Source organism: Streptopelia decaocto (genome assembly GCF_964273445.1).
Source record: "Streptopelia decaocto genome assembly, chromosome: 1".
In the NCBI taxonomy this organism is placed as follows: domain Eukaryota; kingdom Metazoa; phylum Chordata; class Aves; order Columbiformes; family Columbidae; genus Streptopelia; species Streptopelia decaocto.
This window is the reverse complement of record NC_138663.1, coordinates 72246446-72265873: the sequence shown is the minus strand read 5'-3', so window position 1 is coordinate 72265873 and position 19428 is coordinate 72246446. Positions and strand designations below refer to the sequence as shown.

General features: G+C 39.9%; 1 long non-coding RNA gene across 3 annotated transcripts in view; it reads left to right on the top strand.

Moving 5' to 3' along the window:
- Window positions 1-2173: 2173 nt before the first annotated feature.
- The window catches only part of LOC309446003, a 101764-nt gene continuing 84509 nt past the window's right edge, over window positions 2174-19428 (top strand). For all 3 annotated transcript variants that reach the window (XR_014185395.1, XR_014185396.1, XR_014185397.1), the window contains exons 1-2: window positions 2174-2950; window positions 3099-3186. This is a non-coding gene — a long non-coding RNA (uncharacterized lncRNA). The remainder of the gene's footprint in view (window positions 2951-3098; window positions 3187-19428) is intronic.

The following is a 19428-nucleotide window of genomic DNA, read 5'->3' as shown; positions in this document are numbered from 1 at the left end:
AATTCACCTTGTGAGTCCATTAGCCAGAAAAGGGGGAAAAATAATTTGCAGGATTTTTTTATTATTATTATTTTTTTTGTCTCTCTTCTTCGGCAAGGGGGAGAAAAGTTTGTGCTGTGAACTTAGCCTAGCAGCTTCTGGAACGTGAGCCAAAAGGGGCAGGAAGTTGTTTTACAATAGCGTTACAGTGATCTGCCACAAATGGAAAAAGCCAAATGTTGGACTCGGCAAAGAGAAAAAATATCCTTCTCCCCCTCGTTTCCCTCCTTTTGCCCCTTAAGAGAGAAAAAAAGAGAAAGGCACGTTGAGCTAGAAGTTCTTTTTCTTTTTTAATTACTTCTGGTAAGTAATGGAAAGATTATCTTACTTGCATATTCCATGGCAAGCACGAGGGAAAGAAGTATCAAAGGGACGTTTAAAAAAATGCACTTGGTAACTAGCAACGGGACTTTTGGCACAATTCCTTGAGTTTGCTTGAGGTTATGGAGGGGGGATGGGAAGAAGAAAAGCAAGTCGACGCAGTACGTTTTCTTTAAAAAAAGGGGAGGGAGGGATGGATGGAGGAAAAACCATATAAAACTTTTTTTTTTTTTTTTTAAGGAAATGTGTGTTGATCCTCTGAAGCTGAATCCTCAGGCATTTGTGGCCCGTCTTTGCAGTCCGATATGTTTTTTTGTGAGTGTGTGTAAGCGCTCTCAATCAAACAGCAATCATGGCAGCTGTTTTTCTTCCAGCACAGCAGTTGAGCTGTCTCGCCCAAATGCTTATCAGCTTTTGACTCGGTGCCAAGATAGTTAGAAGGGCCAAGCAGCCTGAGCTTGGCTGTGCAGCTGGTTTAGAAGTAAGGGGCATGAGAAAAGAAAATCACAAAGTTTTTTTGTCACATATTTACTTTTTAAAAGATCCATTTTCAGTTCGGTGAGCTTGGGGTTGGGTTGGTTTTTTTTGGTGTGTGTGTGTCTGTGCTGCAGTTCTGTGGTCCTTGTGGACTGCTTTGCTACAGAGACACGTCTAGGTACGTGTAAATATAAAGACGAGCTCTCTTCTCTCCCGTTTTAATCCCGGAAGATATTTCCGTAGGACCTTCCTCTCTCTATTCTCCTCCTCCTCCCCCCCCCCTCCAAATTAAAGGCTTCATTAACCGCGCTGTACTGTCAAGCATATTGCCATAGCGTGGGTGCATTTACATTCCAGCGCAGCACCTTTCCCCCTAGTTGCTCTTTTTCTCCCTTGGTTCTCCCCCCGTCCCCATCCCAACCCCCGGGCTCCCTGCCCGCGGGGCGAACCCGCTCCCGCCGCGCCTGGGGCGGCCGCAGGGTGGATGGGGAGGGAAGAGGGGGCCGGGGTGGGTGTCGCCGGGGCGGGTGTCACCGGGTTGGTGGCGGTGTGTGTGTGCGCGGCTGTGTCTGTGTGTGTGTGTGTCTCTTGTTCTGCCCGTGATGGAAAACGAGCCTTCTCACGCAGGGCCGTGCCTCTCTTTCATCATCAGCTCTAGCCCTCTGCGTTTCGCTAGCTCACGTCCTCCTCCTCTTCCCTTAGCCAGATTGCTCCAGTCGCTCACAAGGGGGAGGCTGGACTCTGAGAGAGAGGAAAAAAAAAAAAAAAAGAGAAAAAAAAAAAAAAAAGGTTGCTGCTGCTGCTCGCATTCCTGCTGCAAGGGCCTCCCCTTCAGACGGCCTTCGCCAGAGCAGAACTTTTAAAGATGCTGCAAATAGGATCTTCTTTTTCTCCTCTGCTTTATTTAACCCTCCTCTCCCACCGTTTAAGAACGGGGCTCGTTTTCCGTCTCTCCTGCGCTGTGCTCGGCTGTACTGTATATCGCAATGCTGAGGTTAAAGCTCCCAAGTATTTTCCCCTCGGCTGATCCCTTTCTCTCGCTCTCCTCTCTCTCTTTTTCCTCCGTTAAAGAAATTGATTTCTTTGACTGAGCGATGAATCGGGCTTCGCTAGTTTGTATGCTGTGAGAACGAAGGCTTTTATTTGTGGTTTTTCTCTCCCGAGTATCAGTGCACAGTGCTGCTTATGGAACGAGGCTCTCGCTGGCTTTCTCTTTCTCTTTAATAGAAATATATTTTTAATGGCTTTAGGTATCTGCGCCATGTGAAATAGGGCGGATGATATCCCTCCAAACCCCCTTGTAATTTGACCATGGCTGAAATGGAAATGGGGGGTGGGGGAGAGGCAGGGGGCTGGGTGTGGGGTAGGGGGTGCACAGGCTGTTTCGTCCTTGCAAACCTCTCCCCCCTTTTTTCCTCTCTGAGGAGGGAAAAGGGGATGTGCAGTAAAATGCCGTCTCTGGGACAGGTGCCAGCTCCTAGACAAAAGAAGTAAAATAGGCGGTAAAGAGGGACGTGGAGGGGGGGGGGGGGGAAATTAATAGCCAGCAAAAATAGGAATCGAAAATCTCTGAGAGGCAGCACTGGCGACACTGATGGTGCCTGACTGGCCTTTTTGCCGAATATTTTCTTAGCGATGGGTGGAAAGGAGAAAGTTGCAGCATACTTTTTATTCTCGTCTTCTCTGCAGACGTTTTTGAAAGCGTGAAGGGAGGGTGGAGGTTGCCTTTTTTTCCTCTTTTTTTTTTTTCCTTCTTCTTTTCCCTCCTTTCTACTGAATTATTCATAGTGTCAGTGGTGAAGCCAGGACTATTAGCATGCATCAGACATGCTGTTTGTCTGTTTGCTAACATTCTTCATTCAAGACTTGTTAACTACCAGACAAGCTTAACACGATTCTCTTTTTTTTTACCCCTCCCCTCCTCTCTCCCTCCGTGTCTCTCTCTCTCTCTCCCTTCCCTCCCTCCCTCCCTCCCCTCGCTTCTCCTTTCCTTTCCCTTCCCTCCCTTTCATGCCAGCCCTCGCAGCCGCCCATTGTTGCTGCCGGGCGCTGGCAGCCGGGGGCAGTTTGTGGCAGGGGAGCGGGCGGAGGAGAAGCCGCCGCCGGTTGCTAGGTAAGGACCGCCTTTCCCCTCCTCTCCCAGGCCTGCGTGCACTTGCAAGGGCGAGAAATGCCACAGAGCTCGCTCACCGCCTATCTGCCTGCTTCTTTCCTTTTTTTTTTTTTTTTCTTTTTTTTTTTTTTTTTTTTTTCTCCTTCAGGAGACTGCAGAGCCTGCAAGGTGAACACCAACCAACCACCCAAACCACCGGCTCCCCGAGGCTGGCTTCCCAAACCCCTGCGCCCAGGGTAAGCTGCTTCCCCTTCTCGACGCGCACCAGCGTTTCGTGTTTATGTGGCCGCTGCAATGGCGTGAGCGGCGGGTAATTACCGAGTTGGGGGGGGGTGGAAAATGAAGTTTCAGAAACTACGTGGGGTATGGGCGAATTGGCTCGCGTCTGCCTATTAATTCATTATTAACCAGTAGTACGTTATCAGCCTGGCGAGGTTTAGGCTCATTCAGGGATGTTCGCTTGCTGGCTATTAGGGACGTGATATACTAATATTTGCTATTGTTGCTATTTTTTAGGTTCTCTTCTCCCTCTCTATCAAGTCTGCCCCTCCCTTTGCTAGTCTGTTTAAATCCAGCAAGCTTCATTTTCTTAGCAGACAAAGGTCGATCACAGCTTTTATTTCTGAATGCAAATGTTCTAGGACTTGTGCCAGTCTTGCCTTCATTGATTACAATATAGCTTCTCTCTTGAATGGCATTACCCCCCCTTCCCTTTAAGAAAAAAGAAAATAGAAACTCAAGAAAAGAAACAAAGTTGGGTGGTTCAAGTTTTGATATTTATTTAATATTTCGACATGTTTGGAACATTATTAAACATCCATGTGCAGTGCAGTCCTGACGCAGCTGCTAACAAGTACATAGGGTTTTATGCCATTTGTGTGTGTATACACAAGGGTATGTGTTTGCATTTCTCAACTCATATTTTCTTAAGGTAACTATGTGATGATCTTCAGTAATTGTATCTGTACATTTCCTGATTGTCTTATCGACATGAATCTGGACATAAATATTTTCAGTGTTCATACTTAAATTTAATAATACCTGGAATTGTTCGGGATTAGTTTATAATTACTATTTTTATCATATATATTTTAAAATATTATTTTGATGGCCTTTAAAGGTCCATGAGTGCAGTAAGTATATTTTCTTATTTATCTTTTAAGTGCGCGCACGGGCACATGCTCACGCACACTCCCACCCTTTCTCTTGCTTTTCGGATGTTAATGAAGGAATTTATTTTAAGTTTAATTCTTTAATATTACACTGAAGCCATTTATAGATCAAAGTAGCATGTGGATATAGATGTACTGAGGCACAATTTGGCAGACGGTTATACACTTAAGAGTTATTAACTACTATGAAATTGCCAGACCTATTATAATACTTACTCTGTATTCTTTATATAGAGAGGTGCATGTGCAAATTAAATTATCTGGAAATAAATATATTTTAAAGATACTTTATGAGAAAACTAGTCCTTTCATATATATTTGTAAAACAAAATGCTTTCCTCTACACTGAAAAAAATGGGGTGCTTATGTAAAATATTTTAATGTTTTCCTTTTAATTTTATTTATATCCAGGAATGAAAGTAAATAACAAAACAAATCCAAATAAGTTTGAGGGTTTTTTTCTCCACAAAAAAACCCCATGAAATAATTAGAAAACACGTAGTGACTTGTACAAAAGTAGTTTTTAATGCAGGCCACTGACAGCCTTGTATCAAAACCATCTCCGTATTGGCGTTGCATTTGAACTGTTTTATGACAACATAAACTGAAAAACAACTCATAACTTTAAGTAGTAAAGCAGTATTTATTGGCCAATCAAGCTCAAAGTAAGTAGAGAATGTTTTAGTGAACTGTGTAGATTAAGAAAGGAATTTAGGAATGCATGGTTTGGTGATAGCTAAAATTAATTTATTCAGAGTACTTTTTAGAGACCTGTAGTAGCTGCACGGTACAATGCAAATAAAATATTGGTTGAGGGTTTTAACTTGTAGTAGTTGTTATAAAATCACACGCTGCTAAACACTCATCATTGAGTACTCTGAAATTTCTCAGTGAGATTGCTCCTAATGATGCTGTTTATCTGAAGAAGATTTTGGTTTTTTTTCTTAGGTTGTAATACTTGTTGGGGTTGTTTTGTTAATGAGGACTGACAAAGGAATATAAAATTGCTTCTGGTCTATTAGTTCTTTATTTTGTGGTAGCCTGCTAGAAATGATCACCGTGAAAGAAGCAGAATTGCCTTATTACTGGTTTATTTCACAGTGAGGATTCCTATAAGCATGCTGAAAATGAACATAGCAGTGGGTAAAGATCATGTGTATGTTAATTGAAGAAGGATTAAAATCTGCTGATTAGATTGGCAAATTTCAGGGTTTAAATTTAAAATTATTTTTAGTCTGTAACTTGAAATATAACTGCTGATAGGAATATTCAGCCCCTCGGATGAATGCCTTCAGGAATTATGCACGTGAGCTAGAGAATTTACATTTTGCAAGTGGTTTGTGTTGAACTGCCAAGATTTTTGTACAAAATGTTTGGTGCATGGAATGAAAAATTAAAAGCGTAAACAATACTTTGCTTAATTAAAAGATTTTTTTATAGCTGGCTAGGATGAAGTTTTGCATATTTTCAGATAATGATTGAGTAAAACACGGTGGGGAAAAAAACCCCACCAAAACCTAAGGTGCACTGATTTTGCTCCAAACTCCGTCTTTTTCCCTCACCCCCATCCTCCAAATGGATTTTTAGCCTCCAAAAGGATATTTAAGGTGTTGCTGATAAATGAACAGTCTATTCTTAAACTCCCACCTATCTTGACTAAAAATATGGCTTTTACCGAATGATACTGAGGCAGAGAGAGCGGGGAACAGGAGGGAAAGGTACATCTGTTCTAGGCCTGTGAGTAATCCCGAGTGCTCAACAGAGAGCACTGTTCCGTGCAAGGCAGGGAGCAGCTTGCAGGGAGGCGAGGGGAGCGCAGTCCACACGGCGTGTAGCGCAAATATAGGTGGGTTACGACGTGATGATGACTTTCACAGATAATAAATGGGACGTGTGGCGCCCTCATTCAGGGCTGAACTTTTTGAAATTAATTGGAGTTTTGCCTGGATGGGCGCTGCCAGGTTTGGATCAGGTTAAGGGAGATTTTTATTGTGAGTAAAGGAGAGGGGAGAGGGAGGAGGTGGAGAGAAGAAAGGGAACGGAGCAGGAGTTACCACTTTCAGATGTGGGTGCAGTCCAGACTCCTTGTCTTCCTTGAATATAGAAGATAACATAAGATTCTAAGGCTGGATTATATTTTTGTATGGCTGTACTGGTACAGCACTGCTTTCTCTTAGTATGTGCCAAGTATTCATAAACATTTTGTAGCAGCTAAGGCGGCAAAATAAAAGGAGTGGAAGGAATGCCTTGTTTCATCCAGATTTCTTTTGATTTTTTTTTTTAATTACTATTTTTGGAGGGGGGGGGGGTGTGTATAATTCACCTCCACTTACTGTTTCAGCAGGTCCCTTGCAGGCAGAATTGCTTTCACTGTAATCGGCTTTCGTCCATGTGCCATATATTCCCATGGCGTGATAAACCTCGGCAGGGCCTTCTACCTCGTCCGGCAGCGTTCCAAGCCTCCTGTGCACAAGGGCGCTCAGGGCATGGGCAGGCCTGTGACGGTGACACCTTCCCTCCAGAAAATGGAAATGCGCTCTAATTAGGCGTTTTCCCTCCTAACTGCATCAGTCGCTCTCAGCTCAAAACAGGTGCAGGTAATCAGCCCTCCCTCCTCCTCCTCCTCCTCCCCTCCCCGCAATTGTGGTTGTTGTGGAGGTCTGATATATAGAACAAAGCAATACTGCCATACAGTTCTAATTCTGATTTATGGTGCCTGTACCTGTCTGAGGAGAAAAAAAATAATGATTTAGAAGCACAATTACATGTCTTTGTTTCTCAAATAAGACATGCTGTAGAACGTGTTTCTTCATAGCTGCATACGTGTTCATACGGTGTGCGTGCTTGTACGATGCATTTGATTTTTGCGAAGATACTATTAATTTATTCAATATGCATATGGCTAGCTAGACTTACGATTGCAGCCAGAAGACAAAAAAGTTGAAATCCCTGTAGCCAGCACAACAGACGTTCAGAAGTAGAGTGATCCCAGTAGATATAAAATGGCGGGGTAGAGATTTTCAAGTGCACAGGCGCTTTTGCAAGTCCTGAGTTTATACTACTGTAAACTGTCCTGGCTCTGCAAATCCGTACTTGTTTATGCATTTGACTCCGTGCCTGATCCACAATAGGATGAATTCAGCAGAGTTTGATTGGCTTTAGAGCAATCCCTCTCTACCTAGATATCCACTAACGTAGTATGAATGCACATTTGTGAAATCATTAATAAATCTGTCCTGTTTCTCACTAGCAAGCAAACCAAATTTGTGATTTTCCAAGGAACAATGCAGAACTTTGTCCACAGCTATTCCTGCACTCATGTAGAATATTTTAAATCTCCTAGTGACCCCACTACTACTAGATTTTCATTAAAATTTAACTTACCATCTCCAAACCAGAATATAATTCTGTTTAAGATGCTTTGATTCATAGGTGGATATGCAGGAATTAAATGCCCAGAATCAGCCTCTTTGCTGCTCGTCTTTTAAAGATAAATACCGTCAAATATCAGATCTCATCTTTTTGAGTTGCCCTTTGTAAATACAGCCCTTTTTTTTTTTACAGAAGATTAGTGTTACTAGTTGTTTAGTAGTTGTACATTCTTTCCTCTTGCATACTTTTGAAATTTGCTATGCCGTACCTCTGGAAACAAAGGATTTGATCCAAAGGCCTCTGAAAGCGATGGGGGGTTTTCCATCACCTTCAAATGGGGTTTGGATTAAGCCTATATACATAATATACGTAACAGTTTGCAATGATGATTTGACAGCTATAGTGGTTTTCAGGGCCTTCCACAAAACTTTTCAAAACTCTCATAAAAACTGTCCAGGCATGATACTCCAAAATACATGTGTAAGCATTGATTTTATTTATTTATTGATTTATTTTTTAAACAAGGGAGGGTGGGCTCGAAAGAGCTTCATCTTACTGATGCTCCAAATGAGACTTTTATGAATAAAAGAAGAGTGAATGTTGGTTCCATATTTGGTGTGTAGTTGATGCATCACCTTATGCATTCTTTATTTAAATTAGGCAGTCTTTCTGGAACGAGTCTGTAGGTTTAAGATGGCAACGTACTACCTATTTGTTTTTATATACGTAAGTTTAAATTAACCTCAACCGTTGTATCCTGTTGTCTGCCAAGGAAAACATTTAGCTCCTGTCCAGTCTCTCTGGAGTTTCAAAGTGATTTGCTCCTTTCAAACTTATTAAAACACAAATAGAAAAGTAAATTGCTTTGGATGCTGATTGAAGATTTTGTGAAGGGGAAGGAAGAGGACCTAAGGAAAAATTTATTATTATAATAACCAATGTACCTTTATTAAATATTAGTTAAGTCATTTTCTGTAGCCTTTTACTGATTGTGTTTGAATTGCTCGCTGATATTTTGCAACAGTTTAAATCTGAGGCACACTTAGCATGTTGCCCATGTGTTCAGATATGTTTACTGTGGCATTCATTCAGCTCTTGAAATTCTTTTGACAATATAAGCGGGCATTTTCAGAAGGCCACTTCAGTTTTAATAATTAAAGACTTCACGTGCTTTTACAAATACAGATGCAAATATTTTTAGAATGCCAAATTAAAAAAAAGTATTATTTGAAACTAGTCTTGTTCTCTTTATTTTTCTCAGTTTTAATTTTTTTCTGGCTTTAGGTAATTTCAAAAATAGGACAGTACACTGGAAACAGTTGATCTCAGGAGCTAGAAAACAAGCAGCAGCCCCATCAGGTCTATTTATTTTAGTGCTGAGGGGGGGAGGTGGTGGCACTGAGTAGCTCAGAGAAATACGTGGTAGCACTTTTGTGTTTTACAACCATGGTAGGCCAAGATACTTCACACCGAAGTTAATTCATCAGAGAGAGAGATCAGCTGGGGGTTTCTGTAAAGGTGCTACACTTCATACTGAGTTTTCAGCACAAGTTATATTATTATTTCTAATACATTGCTCACAGTAACTGGTTTTACAGAGTCGCAATAGGATGGATGATAGAAAATACTTTATTCTGGCCGGAAGATAAAGATGTAGAAGAATTCATTTACACTTTCATTTGCAAGGTACAATAGCCATAAAGAAGCTACAAATATTCACAGTGTTTTAAGATGGATAGTTACTTGTTTCAGTTCAGGAAGTACTGAGTTGGCGAACACAAAGCTTTGACATGGACTTTTAAACACATTGGCAATCTTTTGAGAATTAGTCTTGCTTTTTATTGGACTTCAGTGTGCAGAAGGGTAGGAAAGCTCTTTAATTATATCCAAGAGATTTTGATCACTGTATTTATTTTGCTACCCATATACAAAGAGCTCTGGTATATTTACTTCTACATTTGTATATACAACAGGTAGTATTTTCAAAAGATTTTACTCTCTTATAAATATTCTTTTTCCTTCTTTTTTTTTTTTATATTTGTTTTTCTCTCTGGTTGCAGGTTTTTTGTTTGTTTTGATTTGGTGTTTTTTTTGCTTTTTTTTTGTTTGTTTGTTTTTTAAAGAAGGGAGAGTTCTCATGATATTTTTGTTACCTTTGACAGATGAGATGTATTGTTTTATTTGTCTGTTAGAAGCAAAATAGTATATCCAGTCCTGAGTCAGTGGAAAGTCTCCCACAAATATCAGAGAGTTTTGGATTATGCTCTCAAGCCAAAGTAACACTAATTTAAAAACCTGATACAGGAAGCCTGAACTCAAATGACTCTTAAGATGCATTTAAAGAATGCTGCATTCTGCATGACCTTACGGACTTACTCAGTTAGTTTTTTTACCTTCTTACTTTGTCTAATTTAAACCGAGGAGTGTCAGTCTTGCTTTCTTGTTTTAACGGACACAGCACTGGTATTCTTCCTACTCTGGCATGCACTTGTGAATTGCAGGGTGCATGGGAAAAAAATTGATCATATTATCCCAAAATGGAGGGAAACTCTTTTACAGGCCCAAAGGGCACACACATACAAATTTTGCCGCAGGGTTTCGTCATGGGATTTGGTTTTGTTTTTAATGCAGTGTGAATATTGGGTTTTTTTGTTGCTTAGTTATTATGTGAATAAACCACTTACATCCTTAAATCTATTTTTATTAGTAACTGATTTTTTTAAAATAGTTTTTCCAACTCAGTCTGTTAGGGAGATAGATAGTTACCAGTTTTTTAATGGAAGGTTATACATTTCTCATTCTATAATTATTATAGAAGGAGGAATTAACATGATCACATGGAAATTTTGTTTCTTAAATGGAGATTTACATTGATGGATTGAAGGTTTAAGGTGCAGATTTACATTTAAATTACGTATTGCATGATATTTACATTTTAAATTATACTAAAACAATTATTTCTACTGTCTCCTTGGTGCCTCTTGAATGCCTCTATAAAATTATTTCATTTAAAGTATGAGCCACTCTGCAATATGTATGTTTCATGTGTGAGATTATTTGTATGGATGCATTCCTATCTGATGTAACTAAAAGGTTGCACATGTAATATTCACGTGTACACATTAAGGTACTATTTAGTGGCAGTTGCTTTCTTCTCTGTGACATAAAATGCTCTTGGGGGTTATGTTTAACAGGATAAAAAGTGGTATCCATGAGGTGCTTGTATTTTTTTGCCCCAAAATGCTTTCAGGAGTCAAAACTTACAGTGTTGCTTAAGGCGAGCAAGTAAGGAATGGCACTTGCCTGCAGATAGAGCCAGCAGGGAACAAGGTGGTCTGGAGTTTCTAGAAAAAGAGGACTGGTTTGGGAGAGAAAACCAAACTGGAAGGTCCTTGTGCCTCCTGTAAAGAACAGGCCAGTGTGGAAGTCAGGAGTGACAGCAAAAAAATAGTTGTAGCTTTATGGAGATACTTCCATACTTATGGAAGGTACTGTATGTGCATATGTATGCTTGCTGGTGAATTATTTCTTCAGTCTGTGACACTGCAGTCCGCATCTTGCAATCAGTTGTAGCAAGTTGAAGGAACTTTAAGTATGAGCATAATTCTTTTCCCAAAATAGATTTCTTTACACTGGCAGTTTATATGGCAGTTTTGCACCCATATAAGGTTCTGGGTTGGACACAGAAGCACTAAAATTCCATTATTGTCAGAATAATTGCTGCAAGCCTTTTAACTTTCGATGCCTGCCGAGCTGAATAGGTGGAAGAGTACACACCCACCTGCTGGTGCCTTGAACTTGGCCTAGAAAAGGGGCTAGAGTGAGCCAGTATCAAATCCCTGAGTTTTGTAACTTTTCTTCTCCTCCGTGTGATACAATCTAACCTAAAATACAGATTAATTGACGGTTCAGCCGGAAGAGCTAACAAGCTTTTCAATCCGTGAAAAACAAGGCCTACTCCTTAACTGTGTATTATTGAAGTTGCAAGTAGTGGAAGAACAAACAGAAAAGTCTCACGATTCAATTAACATCAAGAGATCAAGCTGAAAAATTACTTTGCTGGTGCAATTGCAGACTTCTTTGCAGCTCTAAGTATTTTTGAAAAAGGCTTATAGTGAAAACGTTTATCCAGGTGATCAGTGGCTGTGTTTCACATTGCTGTCTAGTGGGTATTACTTCTAATGGCAATTAAAAAAAAGTAAAGCTATTCTTCACAGGGTGTATTTCACCTCTTTGCAGATGACTAGTTCAAGGCCTACATGGAGTTTAAGTCCCACTCAAACCACTTCAGATAGCACACGGCTTTTTTCCTGTCCTTTATGTTCTGTGAACTGCTGCTGTAGAAGCCACTGTGAGAAATACTGGGTGCAAAGAATAATTTTTATTGTGCCATTGAAATCAATGATGTTAACTCTTTCTGATCAAGATAATCCGCAGTCCCAAGAGTTTGTCTAGTTACTCTTCTGACCTTTAATATAATATAATATAATTTAATTTGTAAATTTTGTATCTTAGGCATGCTATTGTCCAGAAACTAGGCCTTCATGAAGTATCCGTATGTGGGAGTCGTGGTGCCCTCATCTGGAAAAATGAGTAAGAAGTTGGGCGATTCTTTTACACTCAGCCTTGGTTGTAACAGTAAGAGCCTCTTCAAGTTTCCTCCTCCTTCTCTGCCTCAGCACCTCCCCTTGTGCTTTGGAGATAACTCCGACGTTGCCCACAAGGTTTCTTCTGTGAGAAACAGTTCATGTCTGAATAAGTCAGGTACAGCAAACACCTGGAGAACACTGAGCTGAAAAGGGGGAAGCTGTGAACAGTTTGGAAATGCAGTGCCTGCAGAATTTGAGGGGTTAAATACGTCTTCACACAAGTCGGCATCTCATAGTCTAGATCTGTGTTGCAGCTGCTGTTCCAGTCCTCGACTTCCTTTGATTGGAGACTTTCACTCATAGCTTTAGGAGGCGACTCCTCTGCTCCCAAAATTCGGTAGTATTCTCTACTAAAGCGGAAGGTTATGTGCTCTCATGCTTGCTTGCCGTGAGGTTTCTTTCATCAGCACCATCTTGTAAATCTGTCACTCTGTTTTATTCATTCATAAGTAATAGGAGGGATTGCAACACACACAGCATCTGCATAGATATACCCCAAATCAAAGTCTAAGTCTAATCAGACTCAATAGAAATATGCTGTGAAATTGCCTGCTCTGTTGCCCTTCCAGTTTAGGATTCTACTGTGCAAGTAATTAAAATGCAGTATGTTGATACCATCTTAAGATTGTACAGGAAAATCAATTAGATCATAGACTTAAAGAAAAAAAAGTCAAAAATCCAAACCTTTACACAATACTAGACAATGACAGTGCAAACTAAAACTTACAAATCCTAACATTTTATGTACTTCCTGCAGAATAGAAAACTGGGAGGGAACATTTTAAAATACAGACACTGACATATTTTAAATTTTTTATTTGCTGACTTTTTTTTTTTTTCCTGATAATTCCATTCTTTATATCCTATTGCTTGCCTGAATGTAGTTGAGTTTAGGATTTATTTCTTTTTACAGCAATGTATCCTCCGTTCTAAGAGTTCAGTTTCTAGAAGACAGGCAAGCGTGCCTGGTTCGTGCAGCATTGGCGTTGTGTAGCAAATTACAGTCAGCTCAAGCGAGCAGGCTTTCTCTGTCACCCTGTCTACAATTTTCATTCCCAGCAAGGGCAGAGCTGCACTGGAGGGTGCCCCAGACATGCACGTGATGCTCAGAGTTGGGAAGCAGATGAGGGTTTAACCAAGCAGAGAGAGCCACACTGGTTCCACCATGTGGACAGCTTCAAGCCAGCTAAAGCCATGCTACTTCAGTTCCTGCAGAAGGCCGGCTCCGTTTTAATGAATACTGCAAAAACTGTTTTGTTTTTTTCCCCCCACCCCACCTACATTTTAAATAAGTGTGCCTACAACAATCAAATCCTGCAGATGCTTATGCATGGGACTTTTGCACCCGCTGGTAGTTCCAGACTCTGTTGCTTCCATGTCCTCTCCCCCTCCTACCACCGTTTCCCCCTCTCCTCTGCAAATGGTAATGGCTGTGTGAAAAACAGTGCTTAGAACCAAAAGGGAAAATACAGGAAACCTACAACCAGGGTGTTCTGAAATATTTCCTGGTAATCCTCTGCCCAATGTGAGAGCTTTATAGGCTCATTATTAATGGTGCTGAAAATCTTTGCGTGAGCACCACTGGGTCCCAGGTATGTTCTAGTGCTTGTGTTTAGGTGTCTGTAGCGGGGTCCTGAGTGACGCTGGTAACCTGTGGTCTTTTATTCTCATTATCTGTGGTGTGAGGGCACTTCCAGGCCAAGCTGGATGTCGGCATCCTGAGCACTGAGGAGTGCAAGCTGGCCAGGGCAGGCAGTTTCCCTCTTAGTTTACAGTATCGTTTGAGATCAAATCGGAAACAGTAGTGTAATAAACCTGAGAATAAAAAGAGGAGGGACAAATGTTCTAGTTTGCACTGTTATGTTGGGCAGGGTTTGTAACTGTTTAATAGGAGTAAGTGCTCCAGTTTTTTCATACTGTTTGCATGAGATTTTAAAACTTGTGTTTCTTTTTTTTGGGAGGGGAGGGGGGTTTCACCACTTTTTCTTTCTTTACTCTTTAGGTTAGTTCACATCCAGTCTTTCCAAAATTACTGGTAGGCAAGGCTATGGTTGCAGGAGTTTTGGCTTGTGAATCCCCTGTGTAGTCAGTACCTGCCTTTGCCTGGTGCTCAGATCAGAGAGGAAGATAAAACGAGAAGTTCCCCTTTCCTTCAGCTCAGTAAATAATAGACTCAAAATGATGAGCAAGTTTCAGCACACTGAAGCAAAGACATGGGAACTCCTTGTGTCACAGACGAACTGACATATTTTGAATGCACTTTTTGAGAAACAGAGGTGTTGATTGCTCCAGGAGTTCATTGCCAGAGATAATGAGATCTACAAGTACATTAGAAATTTTCGCTAGGAGGAAAATCAATAGTAAAACAATGTTTCGAGCTGTAGTCTCAGTAAGTCATCTACTTCTGAAAATCTAATTCTTCTCAGAGGTGAAAAATTTTCTGGTGGTGTTTTATTGAAGCACAGTATTTGAATAGCAAGTCAGTGTTAAGAAGATTTTTGTTTTGTTTTAAGAAGTCCTTCTAAAAACTCTTTGAAGATCTTTTATTTGTGAGTGATTTTTTTAAAAATGAGAGTTTTTACAAGACACATTTAAAATTGCCTCACAATCGGTAAATGTTCCTGTTTAGCTTGGAATGTGCACATTACAGACTGTGTTTAACTGGAAGCCAACTTTTCGTTTTGAGTACGTATTTTATGAATAAATTACTGTTATTGCTTACTCTTACTGTGGATGTACTGCTGCAAATAATGTGATGACTTGTACCTCTGTAGGAGTTTTGCAGAGAGTAACACCATGAGGCATTAAACCTCTCCCTAAAAATATCTGGGCACTGAACAAGAGTAACGACATAACAAAATTTTTCTGAGAAACAGAGACAGGAAAAAGAGAAACAAGACAGCTGGCTGAAACATGCCTTTCTGTCGATTTAAGAGTTCATATTTTATTTTGTCTAGCAATCAAGATGCATTTTTTCTCTTTAGAAAATAAAAATGCATCGTTTTGCCTTCCAGTTTGAAAAAACAGAAGCCCTAAGTTTACATATTCCGCACGATTTCATTTTTCACTAGTATTTTAATTTTGCATTTGTATGTCATATTTTCAATTTTGCTGTTGAAACCAATTCCTCTTGTAAATTATCCTTTAAAAAGGAGAAAAAGATATATTTAAGTTCAGATACATAAAGTGAATGACTTGACTCCGTGGCTTTGTCTGGTCAAAGAAAAAGCACGATGCCTTCTATAACTGCAGCATCAGACCCTGAGTAGTTGTCTCTGTAGTAGCATTGCGTTAGTGCAAATATTGCCGGTGCTTGTACTTTTTAGCAGGCTTCTGTTGTGTCAAAAGGTGAGAGAGGCTGCTATAAATAACTATGATTGATCGCATGGTAGCTAGGGATTTTTTTGGAGTTGCTACAGAAGTCAGCATGCTTTGGGTTTTGCTTTTTTTTTCCCCTTCCATCTTAAATAGCATGCAATGCTATACCATTTAGTGTATACCTTTATTTAATTTGTCTCATCTGTGACACAGTCTCTTCTAAAGAGCTCAAGCTTTAGATTAAAATGTAGTTCTCAGGCAGAAAGAAACTGCAGTAAAAGTAGTTGTACTACTAGTTCGTCCTATGATTAATAGCAAGACTTGCTTAGAAGTTAGTCTTTGATTTCCTCTGTTTAATTGTAGCCCTAAGTGAAATGGGTTTTTGATTTATAGAAAATGCAAAATTGGGTACAGAAAGTTTTAAATTACAGTAACAGTAAAAAAATTCCCACAATAATCATCCCATATTGTTTCAATTCAAAAGAGCTAAGGCTTGATTTGTGTGGGAAAGAACCCATAGCAGCCAAGTTCCACATTTGAAACTGGGGAGAGGGGAGGATCAATTACCCTCTTTTGAGGGTATAAAAATATGCCTGAACTTCACTATGTAATACTTCTGTCATATATTCTCTCTCTGGAAGGGTGCATGCTAATTAATTAATTTAGAATAGCGATATCCTTTCATGGATACCATGTAAAAGTAAGTAGAAAAATTGTGTCAGGACATAAAAGCACATTGGTAAAAAAAGCAGAAGCTTTAGGAAAAGTGATGAAAATGAATCTATTTTTTAATGTAATATTTGCATTATACAGAATGGTTCAGTATACTGTTAAAGCTTTAATAACAGTAACTTTAATAACAGTAGTTTATTCTTAAACTACTTTTTGGAAGTTCTGCATGGCTGATCTTGCTTTTGCTTCGTCGTGTTTATGTTGACTTTTTCTTTCATTAGACCACAATCGCTGTACATTTTTACAGTATTAATCCTAGATGTTGAAATTTGTGATAGTTAGAGTAGATTTGGTATCATTGAAGCTATTCTGGGAAACAACTTTGCTTTAACAGAGTGAGACCAGATTCCGTGCTGTTTACAGGGGTAAATGCAGAAAAACACTGTTCTGACTCATGGAGGTTTACATGAACGTTCCTGAGAATGACTTTTGTCCTTTCATATTTGGTGTTTTGTGTACCAAAACACAGTTAAGAGTAATTTTGAAAAGAAAAATGCTGCTGTTATTCTCTTGGCCAATTTGCTGATTTTAAAAATCCTGCTTCACAGTCTCTCTTCACATGCAGTATTTATTTGGAACACACAGAGTTTACGGTTTGAATATAAAATGCTGCTTTTATTCCATTTGATTTGGCATGAGCAAAATTCAAAATCTAAACACAAAGTGCAATATTGATGCATTTCTAAGCATTTTCAAATTGTACTGCGTTTCTCAGATAATTTATTGTAGTAGCATTTTAAAGTCAGGTAAGCTCTGGTTTTGTACTTTTCTACTCTGACAGTTTAATCAAGATACAAATTTAGAAACAAATCAGCGCTGTCTTTTATATAGTGCCTCTAAATCCATGGTAATTGGTCCCAGACCTTGGTAAAAGAAGAGGATCGCCGTTTCATGCTACCAGTACCAGTGGGTGTTGCTCCACAGCTGCATCTTATAAGGACAGAAGATGCAAGAAAAATTAAAGGATCCCCACATGCATTTTTCTGTAATATACCTTTTCCAGAGTACAAGGTTGATGGAAAATTCCCTTGAATTCAGTGTGTTAGCCTGCTGTAAATAGTGCCATATGTTCTGCATGCTTTAACTCTTACCTTTTGATAGCACTGGACAATTTTTGTCAGCTTTCTTTACTTTGTAGTTTTGAAACATTAAAAGAAAAAAAAAAAAAAGCCTAAAAAGCCTGTATGTAATAAAATCAGAACAGGGAGGGTAGAAGAAAAGTTCTGCTGGTGCATTTGGCTTATATTGATGTAAAATGGCTATCTTTGGACTCTCTACAAAGGCCCATTTTGGGTAGTTTTGCCATGTCAGAACATACCTTGCTATATGAGCTGCAGTGCAGGTTGCGTTCCTGCTCTCTCCGCTTTTTGAGGATTCGTGCTCAGCTCGAGCATATACGAGCTATAGACTGAGGCTGTATGCTCTGGCAGCACAGATGGAGTATTCTGTCATTAGGACTGTTTGTTGCCTGTTGGAACACACAGCATATTTCTACCGTGGCATCAACAGTTTCTTAGAACTGAGGTCAAAATAAACAGGTTGCAGTTGGATACAGGAACAGTCTGGGAAACAACTTAAAATTCCCTGCTTTTAGGCATAAGCATATTCCTAGATACATGGATAAAAAGGCATTTTTACAGCAAGGGCTCATCTTAATTTATGCTACTGTATACAGATTAGCATAGATTTACAGAACTGTAGTTGGTAAGTTTTCTATGGATATTGGGATATGCAAAATTGACCCTATTTTAAATAAATAAGCAAAGTTAAGCACAATGATCTCGCCCTATTCTCAACAGTATTTATAGTACTTTAGCAAAGCAAGAGTCATGTCACTATGCACATTTAAAAAAATACATATTTTAATTAGGCTTCAGCCTTCTCTGCAAGCGTGGATGTCACTAATTGCACTGGTGCACACAGTCCCTTTGAAGTCGATAGGATTCTTTGCAGGAGTAAAGCTCAAGCGCTGACAGACAAGCTCTGGCAAACTCCTTGAAGTGGTTTAAGTTGCTGCTGCCCCAAACTCCCTGCTCCACCCTTTTACTAGGGATTAGTGCTTCCTCAGCAGAATCCGCAGAAGGGAACGTGTGCCCGCACCTCAGCTGCTTTGTTGCAAAACCCACAGGTTCAGCTCAAGCCCTTCGAAACGCATCGCTTTCTGCTGAGCTGCTGGAGCGTTGCCGTGGGGCCGCGTGTGCTGATTCAGCGTGGGGAGCACTAATCTCCAGCGGCCAGGTGGAGCAGACTGCTGGGAAAAGTGACTTAGCTGTGTGACAGCGAGATTCGCCAGAGCTCAAATGTCAATGCCCTTTCCATCCTGGGTAAGTATTTCCAGGATCAGCCCGTATACAGGCTCAAATTCCAGGTGAAATCCTGGCCGCAGAGAGTTGAGCAGAGTTTTAGGCAGGTATGTCAGTGAAACCAGGGTTTAATTTGCAGAGCTTTAAAAGCCAGCAAATTTTACATGACAGCACAAACACTTGTCATGATTTTGACTTGAACAGAGATGTGAATAGATTTGCTTCCTGACAGAACCAGCAACAGTCACTTCGAAAGGTTTACTCATATTTACCTAGTCACAGTTCATTTATAGCTAATGTAACTATCTCCTGTTTATTGAACTGCAAACACATAAATGCATAACAAGCTGGTAGAAGTTAGAAAATGTTCTCATGTTGGTTTTTTTTTTCGTGGGAGAGTTAAATGTAACTCAAGTTTCAGTGGTTAAAGTTAAAAAAAAAGGTTATTTTTTCATTTTCAGAAATGAAACATTATCGAGCCGTATGGCATGCATAATGGTAGATAGATAATATGGATATGTGCAGTGTCAGTAGTGAAAAGAGGTGTCAAGAGAATTGCAAAAATTTTTAAGACTAATATGGAAAGATGTGTTTAATTCTTTAAAAGACAGAGTAGAAAAGAAAGCCTCCCCACATTTTTTTTTGCTACCAGTTTACCGTCATTACCATTCCCTTGTCATAAGGAATTCAGTGGCCCACATTACAAGACTAATAGCATTATCTTCCCTTCTCACTTTCTGTGTGCACCTTCCACCACAGTGACAGGGAGAGGGCTCTTCTAGAAAACCTTTTTTATGGGCCGATCTTTTCTCCTCACCACGTTTCCTTTGTTGTTGATCTTTTCCATAGAACCCCTACGCACACTACATATAAACCAACACTTTATTCCCATCCTTTGCAATGGCAAGTCTTGTACATCCTTCATCTTAATG